This window comes from Danio rerio, chromosome 1, assembly GCF_049306965.1.
Source record: "Danio rerio strain Tuebingen ecotype United States chromosome 1, GRCz12tu, whole genome shotgun sequence".
In the NCBI taxonomy this organism is placed as follows: Eukaryota; Metazoa; Chordata; class Actinopteri; order Cypriniformes; family Danionidae; genus Danio; species Danio rerio.
This window is the reverse complement of record NC_133176.1, coordinates 30,094,336-30,114,836: the sequence shown is the minus strand read 5'-3', so window position 1 is coordinate 30,114,836 and position 20,501 is coordinate 30,094,336. Positions and strand designations below refer to the sequence as shown.

Sequence of the window (20,501 nt, the reverse complement as noted above, 5' to 3'; positions counted from 1 at the left end):
AAAACTAAATTAAAAACTGATCTTTGACTAGACAACAGTCGTTTTTGTGCATCTGCTTCCACCATCTTTGTTCCTGGTCTGGCCCAATGGAATTGTGGGAAAACCAAATCACATGAATATTAATGAGCTCATTACCATAGCTATTTCTATGTGTAAAAATTACAATTCTAAATATCTGCAAGAGTATTTTTACTAGTTAAAATGTCATTATAGATATCAATAATTATATTTTCACTAGTTGCAAAGGTAAATTGATATCAATAATTATATTGTTACTAGTAAAAATGCAATTATATTTCAACACGTTAAAATTGTTATTTCTGATATCTAAAATTGTATTTCTGATATCAACAATTAGGGAATAAATTTTTTGATATCTAAAATTACTAATTTCACTAGTAACAATTACATTCATGATATCAGAAATTAACATTTTCACTAGTGAAAAAAGAATTGTTGATATCAAAAATGAGCATCTTTACTAGTTGAAAATTATTTATTGATATCAACAATGTAATTCTTGATATCAACAATTAAATTATTGATATCAAGAATTTAATTTTAACTAGTAAAAACTCAATTCTTGATATCAACAATTAAATTTGAATGGCAGTCTTTGGTGACTTTTAACTAGTGAAAATTGAATTGTTGATATCAAAAATGTAATTGTTGATATCAAAAATGCAATTGTTGATATCAAAAATTAAATAGTTGATATCAAAAATGTAATTCTTGATATCAACAATTAAATTTTTGATATCAACAATTACATTTTTGATATCAACAATTACGTTTTTGATATCAAGAATGTTAATTGTTGATATCAAAAATTGAATTGTTGATATGAAGAATACATATCCTGATGAGGAATAAAAGTTAAAACGGCTTGCCATAGCCGACTTGCCCTATTACTAAATTCATAATATTTTCTATTTGTATATCCTAGAGCACCTTCTGCCCTATAAGTCAGTAGGTCATTTAGTTTTTGTCTATTTTGCTTCAATTGCTCCAGGAGATTTGTATTTCCAGTATTTTTATGTTGATATTCTAATCGTTTTATTTCCTTCTCAATTTTGATTCGTTTGAGTTCCCTTTGCTTTTTTATTCTGGATGTAAGTGCAATGATCTTTCCTCTCATTACTGCTTTGGCAGCGTCCCATAAGATAGATGGAGTGACAGATCCATTATCATTTGTTTTAATATAATCTTTCCATTCTTGCTGTATTTCTTTTTGTGTGTTTCATTATTAAGTATTGAAACATTGAACCTCCAATATTTAAACTGATTACATTGGCCCACATGTAATTTTAAAGCAAATGGACTATGATCTGATAAAGTAATGGGCTCTATGTTGCACTCTATTACTCTGTGCAGTTTCATTTTTTGAAATGCAGAAAAGGTCCAGTCTAGAATAGCTTCCATGTGGTTTTGTTTTCTGTAACATTGCAACACCACATTTTAGTGTCTTAAGCTGATTCAGTATTTTTTTCCTAATGTAATTCCCTTCACATTATAGCTAACGCAAGTTAAACTCTCCATGACTGTCAATTAGATGAAGTGCTCCTTTGAATTTACAAAGGCAAAAAAACAGACAAAAAACGCTAGCATTACTGTCTCTATTTAAGTGTATACCTAAAACATAATATCTGCTGCTGTCAAAAAATAAAGAAAAATGAACTTGAACATCGAACTGAACTTTACATCCCGCTGGTTGCGCTTCCCACGAAAAAAAATCGACCGAACATAAATATAGAAATGCAACCAGCTCCCGATGGAAAGTGGGCAGAGAGTTGTGACTCTTTCTGGGAAAGAAACACATCGCGTGTGTGCGACCTTATTACTCCCACATCTCCTTTAAAAAAGGTCCGTTCTTTTTGCGGAGGGGCCGCTTCGCGAACTGAATCGCGTAACCGAGTCTGATTGTGCGTATGAGCCACCGTGAGGGGCTGGCCTGCGCTAACCAGGCAGGCAGAGCCCTCGCTAATGGAGTCATCGCTACAATCGCTGACGTACCAGCGTTGGGGCAGCTCGGAATGGGTGTGCTGATCCGGGAAGCGCAAGGGTCCCGCGGAAGAGCTGGAGGAGAGCGATTCGCTCTGGCTCCGCACCCTGACTCCGGAGAGGGGGCTAGAGGGCTGAGGGAAAGGAGACCGTCCCCCCAGCGCTCGTGAGCCACTGGCAAAGCACGTAGAACATGCGAGCCAGAAGGCAGCGCGTCCCGGACTGGCAAGGTTTGTGCTGTCACATCCGGGGAAGGAAAAAATGCTCTTTCATTGATGTTTTCATGGCAATAAAAAGTGCCGTTGGGTCGGCGCCGGTAGCCTAGTGGTACTGTGCGCTGACATCTAGCACCATTGTGCTAGTGGATCTCCGGTGTCAGCGAGTGTAAGAGTTACCATCTGATTAGACGGATCACTCCCAGTGTCCGAAGCTTGGATGGAGCACTTGGAGGGAGGTCCGCAAGCCCTTGGGCGGCAGATTAGCTCCCGCTGAGACCCTCGCAACTGCCCGAGTGCCCTGAAAAGGATGTGCTGCACGACTCTGTTGCTCTTTTAGGAAAAATGCAACTATACACACCGCTCTGGAGAAACGAACCCAAAGAACGGCAGGCAAGGGAGAGTCCCAGTTCGACCATCTGCCGCCGCGGATACCCACTCTGGACCGGGAGACACTTGTTCGCTCGGAAGTCACTGTAGCCAGCAAGAGGAACCCTCATCGATTCGATCGGAAAAGTCTCTGAAGCGAAAAGGATGGCGTCTGCTTGCTCCACGTGTGCTTATAAGCTGGGTTAATTGGCAATGAAGCACACCTGTGCAAGCTTATGCTGCCAATTCATTGGCATTCATTGGCCCATTCAATACTCTTTCAGACAAGCGGCTTCTGAACCGAATCCTCCCAATTCGTGGATTTTCCTAAATTCAAATCCACTAATAGCATTGGTGTTCTCCACCCGAAGGGGAACTTAGGTTTTGAGTTCTCTGATGAACACTGGGAGCATATTCTTGACCTCACACATACCTCTACACATGTGCAAGACATGGGCTTATACGATGTAAGATTCTACATAGGGTCTACTACACTAATGCTAGACTTGCTAAAATACACCCCTCTGTCAGCGATGCATGTAATAGGTGCAAACAGTCACCAACGGATCTCATCCATATGTTGTGGGAATGCCCTAAATTATTTGATTATTGGACTAAAATATTTAAAACTCTAAAAGATGCATTCGACATAGATCTGGATACAAATCCACTTCTGGCCATTTTGTGTTGGCAGTAGATGGCAACCTTTCAGTAATGGTCCAGAAGGCTTTAGCTTTTACTGCTTTAAAAGCGAGACGTCTCATCCTTTTAAAGTGGAAACTTGTCTCTTCACCATCTTTTGATGCATGGATGAATGAAGTGTTTACTTGTATTAAATTGGAAAAGATTAGACTATCACTTACTGGCTCTTTAAAGACCTTTGACAAGTAGTGGCGCCCCTTTTTAGATTATTTACGGACAAACTCTCTTGATTCTTAAACATGGCAATAAAAGTGGTTATGCGTGGTTATGATTCCGAGCCAGGCACACGTTTTTTTTGTGAGCTCCTGACATTTTTCGTCTAAAATCCTGAATAACAGCCTTTTTATTATTATTAACTTGATTTATAAACCTTTCGTGGTATTTCAACAACCAAGACGCCATCAAAAAAAGAAGTAAAATCAAGTCAAAATTAAACTTTTCTCGAGCTACGGAACGTGGCGAGGAAGACGATGCTAGCAGCATTAGCTCATCTGATACCGTGCGCAGTTAACCTCAGGAAAAGACAACCTGTGACATCACTTGCCTAGAGGTAGATGTAATTCAGAAATTGGATCTAATGAGAAGTGACTTTATCTCAAAGCTTGATGGAGTGCTAAGCGCGATTCATGATGTTAAAAGGGATGTGAAAGATTTTTCTGGACGCATGGATATGGCAGAAGATCGCTTAAGCAACGTTGAAGATGTGGTTAACTCAGAAAAGAGAAAGCTGAAAGAAGCAACAAAACACATTACCTACCTCACACGCAAACTTGACGACCTTGAAAATGGCTTACAGAGATCGAACGTTCAGTTGGTTAATCTTCCCGAAAAGGTAGAAAATCCGAATGCAGTTGCCTTCCTGGAAAAATTGCTACCCGAATCCCTGGGTCTAGATACTTTTCCCTCTTCACCCATTATAGAGAGAGCGCAGATTACCGGTTAGGCCACAATCCGAGCGAGGATCTCAGAGAGTGTTGATAACACTTTCAGGATAAAGTCAGAGTAATGTGCACTTCCAGGGCTAAAGGCAAAATTATGTATGATGAGCAGGAGGTCAAGTTCTTTCCTGATCTGTCCACGGAGTTGCTTTGCCAAAGGAGGCGTTTTGACGGTATTAAACAGCTGCTGCAATGGTTTAACATTAACTATGGACTGGTTTACCCTGCAAAGCTACGTCTGACAGTTGATGGACAAACCCGGGAGTTCAATGACCCGACGGGTGCCGAGAAATTCATCCAGGGACTACAGAAAGCATCAGATGCATAAAAGACTTGAAGGAACGTTTGTCAGATTCTCAAATTTAATAGGATCAATTGAAGTGATTTCAAATGCAGTCTGTTCTGTGTTAAATACGTTCTCGCAGATTTGTCTTTTCTTTCTTTTCATTTATTGACATTAACGTTAGTCCATGGGTCACTAAATTAGAGAATTATTCTCACTAAAGGATTTCCTTAAAGAGTTAATTTCCAGTGTCTAAGACCATTCTGGGGTGAATATTTATAAAACTATAGAATGATGTCAGGAGATATACACAAAGTTACTTCATTTTTTTTTCTCTTTCTTGCTAATTGCTTAGTTTTATTTAACTGCTCCCTTTTGGATACTGGATCAGTGGTGGTACATAACTGTACTCCAAGATGTTTATGTGGGGAGGGCAGGGGGGACAGGCTGTCTAGACAGCCAGGGTAGTATGTTCAATGCAGGTTTTTGAAATTTTGATCCAGATGTATTATTTTAATAATTGCACCATACTCAGGCAAATCTCTTACTTAACTTCTACATTTAGATATTATTTGTTAAACATGTATGTAGATAAAGATACACAATGCATCTGAACTTAAAGAAAATCTCACAAACTAAACTTAAATTCACCTCTTGGAATGTTAAGGGGATGACAAATATGACTAAGATTAAACAAGTTTTAACAAGGATTAAACAATCTCTAAAAAAATCCTCTACAGTTTTTCTGCAGGAGACTCATCTACTAAAAGAAGAGCTTTTAAAGGTGCAAAGAAGATGGCCAGGCCAGGTCTTTGCTTCATGTTATTTTTCTCATTCTAGAGGGGTTATGTTGTTAATCCATAAGTCTATACCCTTTATAGTAAACGATACCATTTTAGACAAAGCTGGAAGATATTTGATATTACAAGAAACCTATATAAGTAAGGTTATTAATTTAGTTAATATTTATGGTCCAAATGAGGATAATCCAACATTATTTGAAAATCTTTTTATATTGTTAGCCTCTCTTCCAGATGCAGCTTTACTAGCAGGGGACTTTAACTGCACTTTGAACCTGCTGCTTGACCGATCTTCAGGACTAGATAGCTCTCACTCTAAAAGCAGGGGGAAAAAAAGCAATTTATGAAAGATTTAAATTTATGTGACCCATGGAGAACACTGAATCCATCAAAAAAAGAATTTTCATGTTTTTCATCACTTTCTGAAACTTCATCATGAATTGACTATTTCGTAATTTCAGCTTCTTTAATTTCTGATATAGACGGCTGTACATATGAGAATGCTGTTCTGTCAGATCACTCTCCAATTAAAAACGTTTTTACATCTTATAGATGTTTTTTGATGCAAACAAAGGGTAGGTTTTAAAATAACTTCCATCTCTAAAATCTGTAAAGACTCTGTCAGACTCTGATCTATACTCTTTCGTTAGGAGATCACAAATTTCACAATTTCTACACATGAATTTCAGTGTGTCTAAAAAGTATCCTTCACTGGCACTTGGTCATAAGTACCAGTTTTTTTATTCAATCTGTTATCGTATCTAATTCCAAGTGTTATTTCAACAGGTTCAACAACGCCACATTTTCTTTAAAGTATTTATTTTGTTTCCATTCTGTATTCAGATTTGTAAAAGGATTTTCCAATTTTTTAAAAGAGTCGTTTATCACAGATTTGTAAGGGTCATTAATAGGTAAAGCTGAAAGGATGTTATTTTTGGCTTGTGAGTGAAGCTCATCTGTTAGTTCTTCTAAATCTCCTACAATTGAGGACACTAAACTGTTTGGAATCCCACTTGACTGCAATTTTGCTACAATGGACTCACACAATCCTTAAGTAAAATTTTTAGCAACATCTAAATCGTTGTTCTCAGGGGAAACACTAGAACAAGGAGACTGATGCTGGGAATTTGTTTCAACATTTATAGAATCTACTTTAGATGAACTTGCAACCGTGTCACTTGGAGAATGCGCAACAATTTGATCAGTCTGCTGATCACTGCTATGAACATTATTAAGGTGCTTATGAAAACCAGCATATGTTTGAAACTGATGCCTACAACCTTGCTGAGAACAAATCAGTTTGAACTTAGATCCTGGAAAGCAGTTATGTTCACCTCCTAAATGTGAAATCAACTTTTGACTGCCGGGATGTGGCTTCTGACAAATAAAACAGGTCAGCATTTACTCAACAGCTTAAAGCTCTGCAATTAAGATAAGGTCACTGTCTGATTAATTAATCTGGCTCTCAAGTCTCTGACTCTGGGTGATTCCTTTGTTTTCCCTACATCAACGTTGTACAGAGTTGTCTGCAGGAATGTGTAAAAATTCACAAGTGCACTATCATAAGACAAATTAAACACAAAATGTGCTTTGAAAAGTTCATCAAATGGTCCAAGGGAGTGGTTTGCCTGACATGGGATGAGATGTTTATCCAGGACGATGTAGAAGTTGTCAGTCTTGCTTTTCTGACTTCCAACCGCAAGGAGGTATGGATGCTGACACTGGTTGTTGCTCAGATGCTCACCCAAACTGCAGCATGACTAAGGAAGAGAAGAACAATTAACATTAGACAAAGAAACATGATGTGTAGCCAGAGTAAACAACATAATAAGTGATTGGTCATACAAGGGCTCATTGGGTTGTGAAAAATAACATGCCTATAAAGACTTTATTTCATTCATGTTTGAGAAAACCACAACACTTTATTATAATGGCGCTACCTTATGAAAGATTACAAGTCTTTCAACAGCATCACTTGCACCAATTTTTGGAGACTTCAGTCCCCCAAGTGGTGGTGGAAGGAGATGTATCAGCAACAGAAGGGATGACATTACCAGATCATAGACTGAAGGCAAAGATTCACATGGGTTATTTAACTTAAAACATCCAGAAAACATTTAGGTAATTGTAACCCTCCTCTGAAAAAGTAAGTACACACTAGGTTCAGATACTCAGCTTAAGGTAAATTAATTATAGTATGATGAAAAATCATGAAATTCACACAAATTACCTTTTCACATGAAATATATTTTTGTAACAATAACGAACAATTTTATATCCCAAAACAGTATTAAAGTGTGGTGCGAAATCAGTTAACGTGTTTGTCTCTTTTTTTTTCTAAGTTCAATCTTTCCTGTTTAAAAAATATTTCCTTCCGTGGAAATCAGTCCAGTCTTTTAAATAAAAAAAATAAAATAAAAAAAAAGAGAATCAAGTGGATCAGAAGGAAAAAATAATAAAATAGTTAGTTCCAATCCAAATCTGGAATTTAAGGAAAAATATACGTTCAAGGGCTCACAAGAATTATCCTACCACACCGCGATGTCTGGTGAGACATCAAGCAGCAATCAATGACTTCATGGATCCAATGATCAAGGGTACCTGGCTTGCCATGTTCCATCTAGAAGAATTCAATTGCATCTAAAAACCTGGCTGAGATTCAAATTCAAAAGTGAAGAAATACAGCTTCAGTCCAGTGGCTCAAGTGCTCGTGAATATCGTGATATTTTCTCTCAGTTTATATCAATTTGCAGTATACGTAAATACAATGCAGTTTACGAGCAACCAATTCAGTTTCCCTGCATTGGCACTAAACAAAAGTTTTTTTCTAATCTAATCACTCGAGAGAAGGAAAAAAAAAAGGCAGCTTCACATCTCAGCCAATAGCGGATTCTAATCACTTGAGATTTGGAAAAAAAACGCAGCTTCACGTCTCAACCAATAGCAGATTATAATCACTCGAGAGAAGGAAAAAAAAAATGCAGTTTCACGTCTCAACCAATAGGAGATTTTCATTTGCCAATACACTCTAGTTTCCAGGCAGATTCTCTGATATTGGGTTTTAACTGACAAAATGACCTAAAGGCACAATTAAAGATAACTATGTTCAGATATAAATATGTATACACATGTCAGAACATCATTCATTCATATAGGGATTTTTACATTAGGGTTACATAATGTTTTACCATTTTGTAATAGTTTAGTCATCAAAACAATATATAGAGGAACTGTAACTGCAAATCTAGCAAATGCTCTAAGTATATCAAACAACTTACTTCATGGCTCATCAAAATCGTTTCCTTGTGGACTTGTTGCTGAGAGAAACAACTGGCTCAACTCTGCTGCTGAAGTAGATTGCTTGGCCTCTTTTATGACATTTGGCCTGAATAATATGTCCCACTTTTGAAGCAGCCTGGAAGATGTATCTTCTTTAAAAAGGAAAGTAAAATCCTGATCCACCTAAATAAAGAAGATATTAATCTATGAACAACAATTCTAAGTTGAAGGTCATTGAAAATGTAATATTTCAAACTTACCAGTCCTTTTGTATCTAGAAATCTTGGAAAGGTGGAGAGGAAATGAACACTAGAGCTTGGATCTTTAACAAAATTCTGACGATGTTGAAATGTCTCTCTCATCTTCTCGAAAATTAGGGACCTATCTGTTGTATGGTTAGGCAAAACATGGCCTCTTTGCAAGCATCTCCATCAAGCTGCCCTTCAATATTAGTAGCCCTTTGGCATTTTGGGCCTCCTTGTGAAACCACAGGAGGGTCATCTGATGGCACAGATCCTGGACGAATCTTCCAGTGAAATGTTTTCAAACGCCAGGCGATGTATCCAGTGTTGCTTGCAGCATCATAGAAGTGCTCCTGAAATAAAACATTCTTTAGTTATTTGCCATGTTCAAGGCAAAATTAAAAAAGTCTCATTTAAATGTCACAGAAATAGCATGTGTCATAAGTGAAGTTTATTCATAAACTAATTTCGAGAGGAGCACGTGATTATGATTGAACACAGCTGGTTCTGCATTAGCATGCTTGATCCACCAATCAGGCCATTCCTAACCACTATAAAGAGCCAGGGTTTTCTCACTACAGTCATCTTCGATTTGAAGAATACACTGCTCTGCATCAGCTGCTACTGCTACTGCTACTGCTACTGCTACTGCTACTGCTACTGCTACTGCTACTGCTACTGCTACTGCTACTGCTACTGCTACTTCAACTTCTACAGCTACATCAACTTCTCCAACAACAACAACAACTTCTCCAACAACAACTTCTCCAGCTACATCAACTTCTCCAGCTACATCAACTTCTCCAACAACAACAACAACTTCTCCAGCTACATCAACTTCTCCAGCTACATCTACTTCAACTTCTCCAGCTACATCTACTTCAACTTCTCCAGCTACATCAACTTCTCCAACAACAACAACTTCTCCAGCTACATCAACTTCTCCAACAACAACAACTTCTCCAGCTACATCAACTTCTCCAACAACAACATCAACTTCTCCAGCTACATCAACAACTTCTCCAACAACAACAACTTCTCCAGCTACATCAACTTATCCAACTACAACTTCTCAACCTTCTACTTCAAATTGCCTCACACAATGCAATCTCTGTGTCTTCAACCCAATTCTCCAACAAGATCACAGTAAAAACTCGATCACCATCCATGAACTTTGCCTAAACTCTTGATGCTTGCGATCCAAGCTGAACTCTCTTCTAGGGGTGCACCAGCGGTAACATACATGACACTTTTTAAGGGGAAGCCTCACAAACTACAACTAAGATTAAACATCCATCTTTAAATGATGATTCTAGCGTGAATAGAATGACTCACCTCTCAATCAAGGTTCTAGACAATCCAATCCTTAAAACATCAGTCCACAACTTATGCATACATTGATAAACATCCATGTTAATCCTCCAAACTAGTCGCTGTGGTGCATTCAATAGAGTAGCGTCTCCAATCATAACACTAGTTCTCTGGCAAACAAAATGACCGCCAGCCTTTTTCTGCAACTTTGATTGACACTCCTTCAAGCCAATAGCTGAAAGGAGAAGCGTCACCTTCCAATGAACTCTCAAAAATTTGAGATGGTCCCACCCTCTCTCATGACAAGCTCATGAATGATTATCATTACATTTACACAATTACTACTAAATGGTGACATTAATTTTAAGTTCAGGGTTTGATGTTGGCAGATGATAAATAAATAAATACATAAATTAATAAATAAATAATAAAGAAAATAAATAATTAAATGTATAAATCAAGGGAAAAAAAAAAAAAAAAAAAAAAAAAAACTGCCACATCTGATAGCAGTTTAACTTCTAAAAAGTTTACTCTGCTACTGAAAAACATTCAACGCATTAGGCATAGAAGTCCAATCGTAATATGCCCCAGTGACTCATGTCCATACACTTATAAGCCAGAAGCTTATAATGGCAAGTTGGTTAGATGTGAAAACAGCAAAGAAACAAACTTCCCGCTTTGACTTCCACGAATGAGAGGAGGACATTTCTGACATGTCTGATGTTTCATCAATTGACTCTGCGTTAGATACAAACCAAGGGGTTTAAACTCCACTATAATTCCACCTACCCTGTCTTCAAGAGGTACATCAGGACTACTAGACGAGCAGATTTCCCATTTAATATGCCATCCTTAGGAGGGACAAATGCCTACCTCTACTATCTTGCTCGTTGCGACAATAAGGCTTCGTACCATGCATTAACAAAGGCACTTCCACACTTAGTTGCCCATGCTCTTATTAAGACGCCCCGCATGGTTATCAGCTAAAATAATTTATTGTGTTTGCCATACATGTATCATGTTGTAATGTCATTTCTGATTCTCTCTTGTTTTTCTCATTTCAGAGATCATGTCAGCTGGTTGCAGAATCTGACCCTCATCCAACCTATTACACTCCACATCCATTTCTAAATACATTTACACTCTTTGCAAATGACACTTTTCCACTCACCTAGCCCACACCCTCGATGCCATATTCACACTAGCCTTTTTAATTTAAGTCTTCTGAACTAAGTATGACATTTCAATCCAACAATACACCTAACCATATCTGATCTATCTTCGCAGGATGAAGGGATGCAGGATGATATCCGTTCCCCCACACACCCGTTCTAAACAGGCCCGGATTGGCTAATCGGGAGGACCGGGAGAATTCCCGGTGGGCCGGTCCATTTTTTTTGGCCGCGAGGGCCAGTGTCCCTAGCTCCAGAATCTGTTGCTCTCAGCAGTGACACTTTTTTTTTTTTTTTTTTTTTTTTTTTTTTTTTTTTTTTTTTTTTTTTTTATTTACTTGACCACAGCCTTTTTATTCATTATTTTACCGCAACTTTTCTCTTTTGTTGTTGTTGTGGTCGAGTGGTTAGCACGTTAGGTTAAGATGCTGCGGACCCAGGTTCGATCCTTGCTAGAGTAATTTAGTGTTTTCATTTTTATTGATAAGATATATAATACTGTTAGGGTTGTAGAACATTTGAGGTTCTAAAGCAGCTGTTTTCTGATAGTGCCATTAGAAACTGATTTGGAAATATTTATTTACTTATTTTAATATAGTCAGTCGTGAACTGAGGTGGGCTGGTCTGAGGCTTGAAACTCCAGAGCTGAAAAGGTGTCCCACTCCGGCCCTGGTTCTAAACCTCTTAGCATTTTTACACCAGAGAAAAGCAATACCACCTCGGAGAAGCCCAGACGATCCTCTCCAACCAACTTCCACCATCATGCATTATTGGGTATGAAGTATGACTCTGTCATTTCCTTCCTATTTCCCTTCCTATTTTACATAGGAGCTCCTTCACTACCCTTCCCCGTTTTTCTAGCTTTAACTTTTTTTCTCTCCAAATTTAAACTATCCTATACTTCTATTCACTTTCATTCACCACAGCTTCGACCAATTCAGGGGTTTTCTTGAGTTTCAGTTGCTGCAACAGGAACGTTCTAAATGAGCTTGCAGACACTTACGAATTTTCTAAATAGCACTATCGTTGCACTCCCCGCACTAATACAGCAGTAAATGCTTCTGCTGGAGCACAAGTTGCCTCCATACTGGCCCACTACACCACTGCAGCCGCAGAAATGCTCCGCAGAGCTGCACACCCAAAGCACCACTGCTACCGCAGTGACCCTCTAGCATATGTCTTATTCACTTTCATCTTTACATGTCACTAAAGGCAGTATTTAACGTCCTTGCGGGAGCACTCAAAACTTACTAATATCGACTGTTTAGGTGCTCCACTTAACTATACACCCCATTAACATCACTGCAACTGCAGTGACGCTCTAGCTGAGCCCCTTTTTCACTTTCATCTCTAAATATCACTGCTAATAGTACTTAGTATTTCCGTGTGAGGCTCTAATACTGAGTACCACTGCACCTCTGCTACTGCAGAGACGCTTTGCCGAGCCTTATTCTCCCTCTGCACCACTGCTGCAACAGTTAAGCTTTGCCTGAGCTGCAACTGCAGAGACGGCTGTTTAGCCTTAATTCTATGCACCACTGATTTTATTGCACTTCTGTAACTGCAGAGAAGCTCTGCTGAGATTATTTTTCCCCTGCACCAATGCTGCAGCAGTGACGCCCTGCCTGAACAGTCTTCCAACAACAGATATAAACTCTGTCATTGGTCCTCTAACACCTTTAAATCCTCAATTTGCCTCAGCCAATATTTCCTCAGAGAAGCCCAGCTGATTCTCTGTTGCAGACTTCAACCTAGTTTCCAAGCAGCACGACTCTGTCTGTTCTTCCTACTTTCTGTCTTAGTTGCATAGGACTCATTTTTACTAAACTTTCCTTTTTATTTTATTAAACTTCCCTTCTCTTCCTCTTCATAATTTTTCAATTTCACTTGCACTCATTCTCCGCAGCTCGGACTCCCACAGGGGTAGCCCCAAGCTCCCACTGCCACAGCAGTGAAGCTCTTTAAGAGCTCACATGTACACTTTTCAAAAAATTTAACCATTATCACACTCCCCCGCAACAATACAGCCATAAAGGCTTAGCGGAAACTCGTATTGCTTACATACTGACCACCATCACACCTTTACAGCAGCTCCACTTAATTACATTGCATTGTAGTATCAATTTATTTTCCATCACCACACTCCCCGCTATAATACAGCTGTAAAGGCTTAGCGGGAACATGTATTGCTTTCACACATATAATGCACCAGACTCTGAATACCTATGCACCCCTGCAGCCACAGAGTCGCTCTACTGTGCCTGATTCCTATCTGCTACACAGCTGTTAATCAGCTCTCCAAAGTGCACTTCCCTTTAGATACCGACTTCCACCGCACCTCTGCAGCCGCAGAGACGCTCAGCCGAGCATCACTCCCCTCTACATCACTGCCGCAGCAGTGACGCTTAGCAAGCGCATATACACTTCCACTTAGCAATCCACTATTGATACACTCTCCAGCACTGCTAAAGCAGTTAAACGTCTCTGCGGAGGCGTATTTACCTTCCAGATACTGACTTCCATTGCACCTCTGCAGCAGCAGAGACGCTCAGCCGAGCATCATTTACATCCCCTGCACCACTGCTGCAGCAGTGACGCTCTGCTGGAGCTCATGCACACTTCCATTACACTTATACCACTTCTGTCAGTCCCAGCACTGCTAAAGCAGTTAAAACGCTGCTGCAGAAGCGTATTCTTCCCCTTAGTACTGACTACCACCGCACCTCTGCAGTCGCAGAGACGCTCAGCCGAGCATCACTCCCCTCCACATCACTGCCGCAGCAGTGACGCTCAGCGAGCGCATATACACTTTCATTTAGCAACCCAATACTGATACACTCTCCAGCACTGCTAAAGCAGTTAAACGTCCCTGCGGAGGCGTATTTCCCTTGCAAATACTGACTTCCATTGCACCTCCGCAGCAGCAGAGACGCTCAGCCGAGCTTCATTTACATCCCCTGCACCACTGCTGCAGCAGTGACGCTCTGCTGGAGCTCATGCACACTTCCATTACACTTATACCACTTCTGTCAGTCCCAGCACTGCTAAAGCAGTTAAAACGCTGCTGCAGAAGCGTATTCTTCCCCTTAGTACTGACTACCACCGCACCTCTGCAGTCGCAGAGACGCTCAGCCGAGCTTCATCCCCCCCTGCACCACTGCTGCAGCAGTGTCGCTCCACCGGAGCTCACGCACACTACCATTTATCCATACCACTACTGACACCCCCCCCCATTGGACTGCCAAAGCGGTTAATCAGTTAACCGCTTCTCATCTGCAGCTACAGCTCCGCAGAACCTTACAGCTTCATTTTCCATCACTACTATACTAAACCTTTACGAAACTCACCACATATGTTTTAAACCTTTACACTTCACTTACCCCACTCACTCTCCCGCTGGTCCTTACAATTAACAGGACCCGGGAGCACACATAGTCATACATAAGCACTTTCAGTTAATTTTTACACCCACACCAGTCTCTGTTGCTCCTCCAAGCTATTTCTGTATCACTTTTCAGCAGCCGGATATGGCATTAGTCTCCTGTGCTTTTTGGGGGGTTCTTCAAATATGCGGCTGCTGTCCCGAGTGGAGCATTTTGGGGAGTTGTCGAGATCTACCTGAGCTCGAGGCTCCCCTCTCTTCCTCCAAACGGGAGGGAGCCCAGGGCTCAAGAACCTTCGAGCTCAGGGCTCTCTCCCGGGACAGCATGCCAAACTTGCTTATAATCAATCATCAGCTAAGTGTGAACTCTTGAAGTGAAGTTTATTCATAAACTAATTTCGAGAGGAGCACGTGATTATGATTGAACACAGCTGGTTCTGCATTAGCATGCTTGATCCACCAATCAGGCCATTCCTAACCACTATAAAGAGCCAGGGTTTTCTCACTACAGTCATCTTCGATTTGAAGAATCCCCCCTTCCACCCCTACCTTTTCACCTTCCCTCGATAGGGCAGCACGGTGGCTCAGTGACTAGCACTGTCGCCTCACAGCAAGAACGTCACCGGTTCTAGTTCCTTAACAGGCCGGGGGTCGTTTCTGTGTGTAGTTTGCATGTTCTTCCCGTGCTTGCGTGGGTTTTCCCCGGGTTCTCCGGTTTCCTCCCACATTCCAAAAACATGTACAACAAGTTAATCGTTAAATCTAAATTTAAATACAGGTAATTTAATAATGCAGCATATCTTTTAATAGCCTTCAATCTTACTCTTTAGCTATTATAAAAAGGGGAGTTGTCGAGATCTACCTGAGCTCGAGGCTCCCCTCTCTTCCTCCAAACGGGAGGGAGCCCAGGGCTCAAGAACCTTCGAGCTCAGGGCTCTCTCCCGGGACAGCATGCCAAACTTGCTTATAATCAATCATCAGCTAAGTGTGAACTCTTGAACATTGGACATTAAAGTGACTAGCAAAAGATAAATTAAAAAACATACATAGCCCTTCTTGGAATATGGATCTCGGAGGGCTGGAAACTGCTTCACTATGCCAAGAGCATACTGTTCTCTAATCGCTTTTTCTAGGAAGTTGCCTAAGAGAAGATTTTGAATTAGTAATCAAACTTAATGCAATGGCCATTCAGTTAAGAAAAAGAAAATGAATTTTCTAAAATTACCCATGTTTTTTGATCATATGAGCCACCAGTATGTTAATCATTTGTCTTTGTGTGGCATCGGTCAGGGTTTCTGTTTCTTGATACTCCTGTAGTACTGCATCACCACCAGATCTTCAGCACATCTTCAATCAACTAATTAAAAAATGAAAGAAACTAATTTAACAAATAAACAACAACTTAAACAAATAAAATTGTCATTCTTCACTTTCATTATTGAGAAAGAAACTGTACTTTTTTTATTAAATCTAAAAATTAAAAAAAAAGTTTAATGGTGAAATCTAAAAAGTTGTCAGATTTTATTACAAAAATCTACATTTAAATAAGTTGTATTAAAGTCTTCTGAATTTGAAATAACACCAGGTTGAGTTGTCACATAATTCTTTGCTTTGTTCTAACCTATTTCGCAGATAGTGCAGCTGTCTCTTCAGTTCTTTGTCTCTTGATAGGGACCTCATCTAAAATTACAGTTGATGCACTTGAGCCATTGCTTGAGTCAGAAATCTCATAGGAAAAGGAATCTGAAAATTCTAAAGAAACAGTAAATGTTAACACTTACAAATATTTTATAAACTACAAAAATTAACAAAACTCACCATCATTTGCAGAAACTGTCAGTATTACATTGCTTTGACCAATGAGGTCACTAAATATTTCTTCATCAACTTCAGTCCCTGTTGCATCCTTGTATATACATTTTGCATCGGATGGCAAGCAAAATCTCTCAATGACTGTAAAGGATGTAAAGATTTATATTCTTTTTAATTTAACATTTTTATTCAAGCAGACTTATTTTAGGTTAATGTATTTCAATTTATCCCATACACAACAGACAAAAATTTAAAGAAGTCAGAAAGATAAACTAGAACATTTTTATTAATATTCCGATCATAATACTTAAAATTATTTTAATATTGTGAAATAAAGCAAACCTTTTAGATAAAATTCCATGAAATCAACCTGCCTATCAACACAATCCAGCTTCACGTACTTCTGTTGTTTGCCGTGCTTAACCTGGACCAGCATCTTAACATGCAAAAGGCGTTTGACTCGATGTAAATGAAAAACACTGGACGTTTTTTCTAAAAAAAAAAAGAAACTGTTTATATTTAGCATTAACAAAGTTAGCTAGACAGGTCAGAAACACTATCAAATATTTATAATTGTTTAAGTTAAGATCTATTGTTAAGTCAATGATAGTCTTTTGCAATAAAAGTCTATGGGACAGTTGTTGCTAGGGTGCAGTATCTGGTAGCTAGGGTGTGGCTAGAAAGTTAAAAGCTCATCAGTTATTGGCAGTTTGGTAGTTTAAGTTAAATGAGCTCAGCCATTAGTCTGTATAACAGTCTGATGCAGAGTTATGAGCTAACAAAGTTTGATCCCATGTTAAGTCAATGAGAGTCTTTTGAATGGAAGTCTATGGGACAGTTTCTAGGGTCCAAAAGTGATTGCTAGGGTGTGGCCAGAAAGTTAAAAGCTCCTCAGTTATTGGCAGTTTGGTAGTATGAGTTAAATGATCCCAGTTAGAAGTCTGTGCGACAGTCTGATGCAGAGTTATGAGGTCACAAAGTTTGGTCCAATGTTAAGTCTATGGGATTTTTCCGACAGTCCCGGGAAGTTTTTCGGAAAATCGAAAGTCGGATCAGTCGGAAAAGATATGGCATACCGAGTCTGAATAGTTTGGAGGTCTGGTGTGAGTTTGGTGGTCATAGCTCGAAAGCTCTAGGAGGAGATAGATTTTGAATTTTAGTCTCAGAAGAAGAAGAATAATAAAAAAAATAATAAGTTTAAATAGGATTTCAGTAGTCTGGCTTGTTTCTCAAGCCAGCCTAATAAAAAAAATAATAAGTTTAAATAGGATTTCAGTAGTCTGGCTTGTTTCTCAAGCCAGCCTAATAATAAGTTTAAATAGCATAACAGTAGGTTGGCTTTGACAAGCCAGCCTAACTAGAACCTAAAGTTCGTTGATGAACTTTGATGTTGGCTTGATAAAGATCACTATAGTGTAGTTAGTATTTATAGTATATATTATAATCTGAACAAAATTACATTATAATAAATATCATATGAAGAAAAATATTAAATTAAAATACTAATGAAACAATAGCACATACATTTAGTTAATTTGTCTATTATTTAATCAGTCTTATCAGTTTTGCAGTTAATATAGAGTACAGTCAATTTACAGTAATTTGCAGCATTATATATATATATATATATATATATATATATATATATATATATATATATATATATATATATATATATATAGTTATAGTTATATAGTTATATATACAGTTTACAGGAAGAAAATCGTATTCAATACAATATTAGGCCGTCTTCATCACTTGGTTAATTCTGACCAATGACGTTGTTCCACCCCACTGGCCACTAACACAATGTTATAATCGTAATATTTAATTGTCATCACCTGGGTGATTTTTTTTTTTTTTTGGTACAGCATAGGCCAAAAGCTTGGCTTTCATTGTCATTATCACAAGTGAGGAGAAGGCTTTTTTGCGGTACAGAATATTCTGTTTTGAAAGAAATATCTGAAGAAAACTTATGTTTTTGCCAACATAAAAGGGGGATAAAAAATAATCCTTATAACCCTAACCATAAATGTGTGTGTGTGTGTGTATGTGTATGTATATATATATATATATATATATATATATATATATATATATATATATATATATATATATATATATATATATATATATATACATACAGTTGAAGTCAGAATTATTAACCCCCATTTGATTTTTTTTTTCCTTTTTTAATTATTTCCCAAATTATGTTTAACAGAGCAAGGAAATTTTACTGTATGTCTGATAATATTTTTTCTTCTTGAGAAAGTCTTATTTGTTTTATTTCGGCTAGAATAAAAGCAGTTATTAATTATTTAAAAACCATTTTTGGGACACAATTATTTGCCCCTTTAAGCAATTTTTTTTTTTTTTGATAATCTACAGAACAAACCATCGTTATACAATAACTTGCCTAATTACCCTAACCTGCCTAGTTCACCTTATTTACCTAGTTAAGCCTTTAAATGTCACTTTAAGCTGTATAGAAGTGTCTTGAAAAATATCAAGTCAAACATTATTTAATGTCATCATTGCAAAGATAAAATAAATCAGTAATTAGATATAGGTTTTTAAAACTATTATGCTTAGAAATGTGCTGAAACAATCTTCCCTCCATTAAACAGAAATTGGGGAAAAAATAAACAGGGGAGCTAATAATTCAGGGGGGCTAATAATATATATATATATATATATATATATTCACTATTTTAAAATATTTTTTGCTGTGTGTTTTTATTGGTTATGATGCTGTTTGGATGTTTTATTTTTGCACAATATATAAAATGTGATTTAAAAAGTGCAAACATTGTCTCTGTTAGAATTTACACGTGATTACAACGGTATAAAGACGTTCAGGTCCGACCGGACCGAATGGAAAGAAATTGTAGGTTTTGAAGATGGATTATTAGTTTTGTGGCAAGGACATAGCTGTTTTTAGAGGGTTAAAATACAGGTTAAAAATAAAGTTAGAAGGATTTTATATTAAATATGTTTATTGTATAATATGCGTGAATGTTCGCATGGCTTTCATTTTCATTATCACAAGTAGAGGAGAAGGCTTTTTCACGGCACAGAATATTCTGTTTTGAAAGAAATATCTGAAGTAAAGTTATGTTTCTGCCAACATCAGAGGCATGCATTTTAAAACTCACAGGGTAGCAGACAGAAATGCATGCGGGTCGATTCCGACGCGGATGATTCTGCATCCAGATCAGTTTTATTACGCTTTATGGAATTCACCGCGAGCATAATATGAATGACTGATGACCAGAATTACGTTCAATCTTACCTCGATTTTGATCACGGATCTCTCTGCCTCTTAAAGGAACACTAAATAGTGTTGTATTACTTGTATATGTAAAGTAAAGAACTTTTATTGTCATTGTAGTTGTACAAAGAAATTTGTTTGGTAACTCACAGAGACCAGCAGCAACATAAAAAGAGAGAAAACAAACAATAGACATAAAACTAAAATATAAGAGGCAAGATAAAGTATACTAAATGTAATAAGTCACATAAAAACCAACAATATACATAATACTAAAATATATAAGATGTAAGATAAAATATATTAAATGTAATAGTCACAGTATTTACATTATGGCAAATGAGTGCAAACATGAATATCCATAAAGTGTCTTTGTGCATTAGCAGCAGAACATCAGAAAGGTAGGGAGTAAGGGAGGGGGGTGATTGTTAATGTGTACAAAGAGGAGGGGTGGCACAGGCTACAGCTCTGAGGAAGAAGCTGCTCTTTAGCCTGTTTGTGCGAGTCTTAATTGCCTTATATCTTTTCCCTGATAGGAGTAGTGCAAAAAGTTTGTTTCCTGGATGAGTAGGGTCCTTAATGATGTTGCTAGCTCTCCTCTGTAGGCGGCTAGCGTAGACTGTATTGAGATTTGGGAGTTTAGTTCCTATGATCCTCTGTGCAGTCTTAACAGTCCGGGATAGAGCTCTCCGGTTTTCCGCAGTGCAGCTTGTGTACCACACTG

The 20,501-nt window shown here is 38.2% G+C and overlaps 1 long non-coding RNA gene across 2 annotated transcripts; it reads right to left on the bottom strand.

Annotated features, from left to right (window-relative positions):
• Positions 1 to 6,121: 6,121 nt before the first annotated feature.
• Positions 6,122 to 16,844, bottom strand: LOC141385739 (uncharacterized). Of its 2 annotated transcripts, XR_012406655.1 has the most exons (7): positions 16,316 to 16,844; positions 15,920 to 16,051; positions 15,741 to 15,835; positions 8,848 to 9,182; positions 8,587 to 8,770; positions 7,249 to 7,373; positions 6,122 to 7,068 (listed from the first exon to the last, which is right to left on the bottom strand). It is a non-coding gene; the product is annotated as an uncharacterized lncRNA (long non-coding RNA). The 2 variants fall into 2 exon arrangements; XR_012406657.1 differs by lacking the exons at positions 8,587 to 8,770; positions 8,848 to 9,182; positions 15,741 to 15,835; positions 15,920 to 16,051; positions 16,316 to 16,844 and adding an exon at positions 7,841 to 8,277.
• Between the last annotated feature and the right edge of the window lie 3,657 nt (positions 16,845 to 20,501).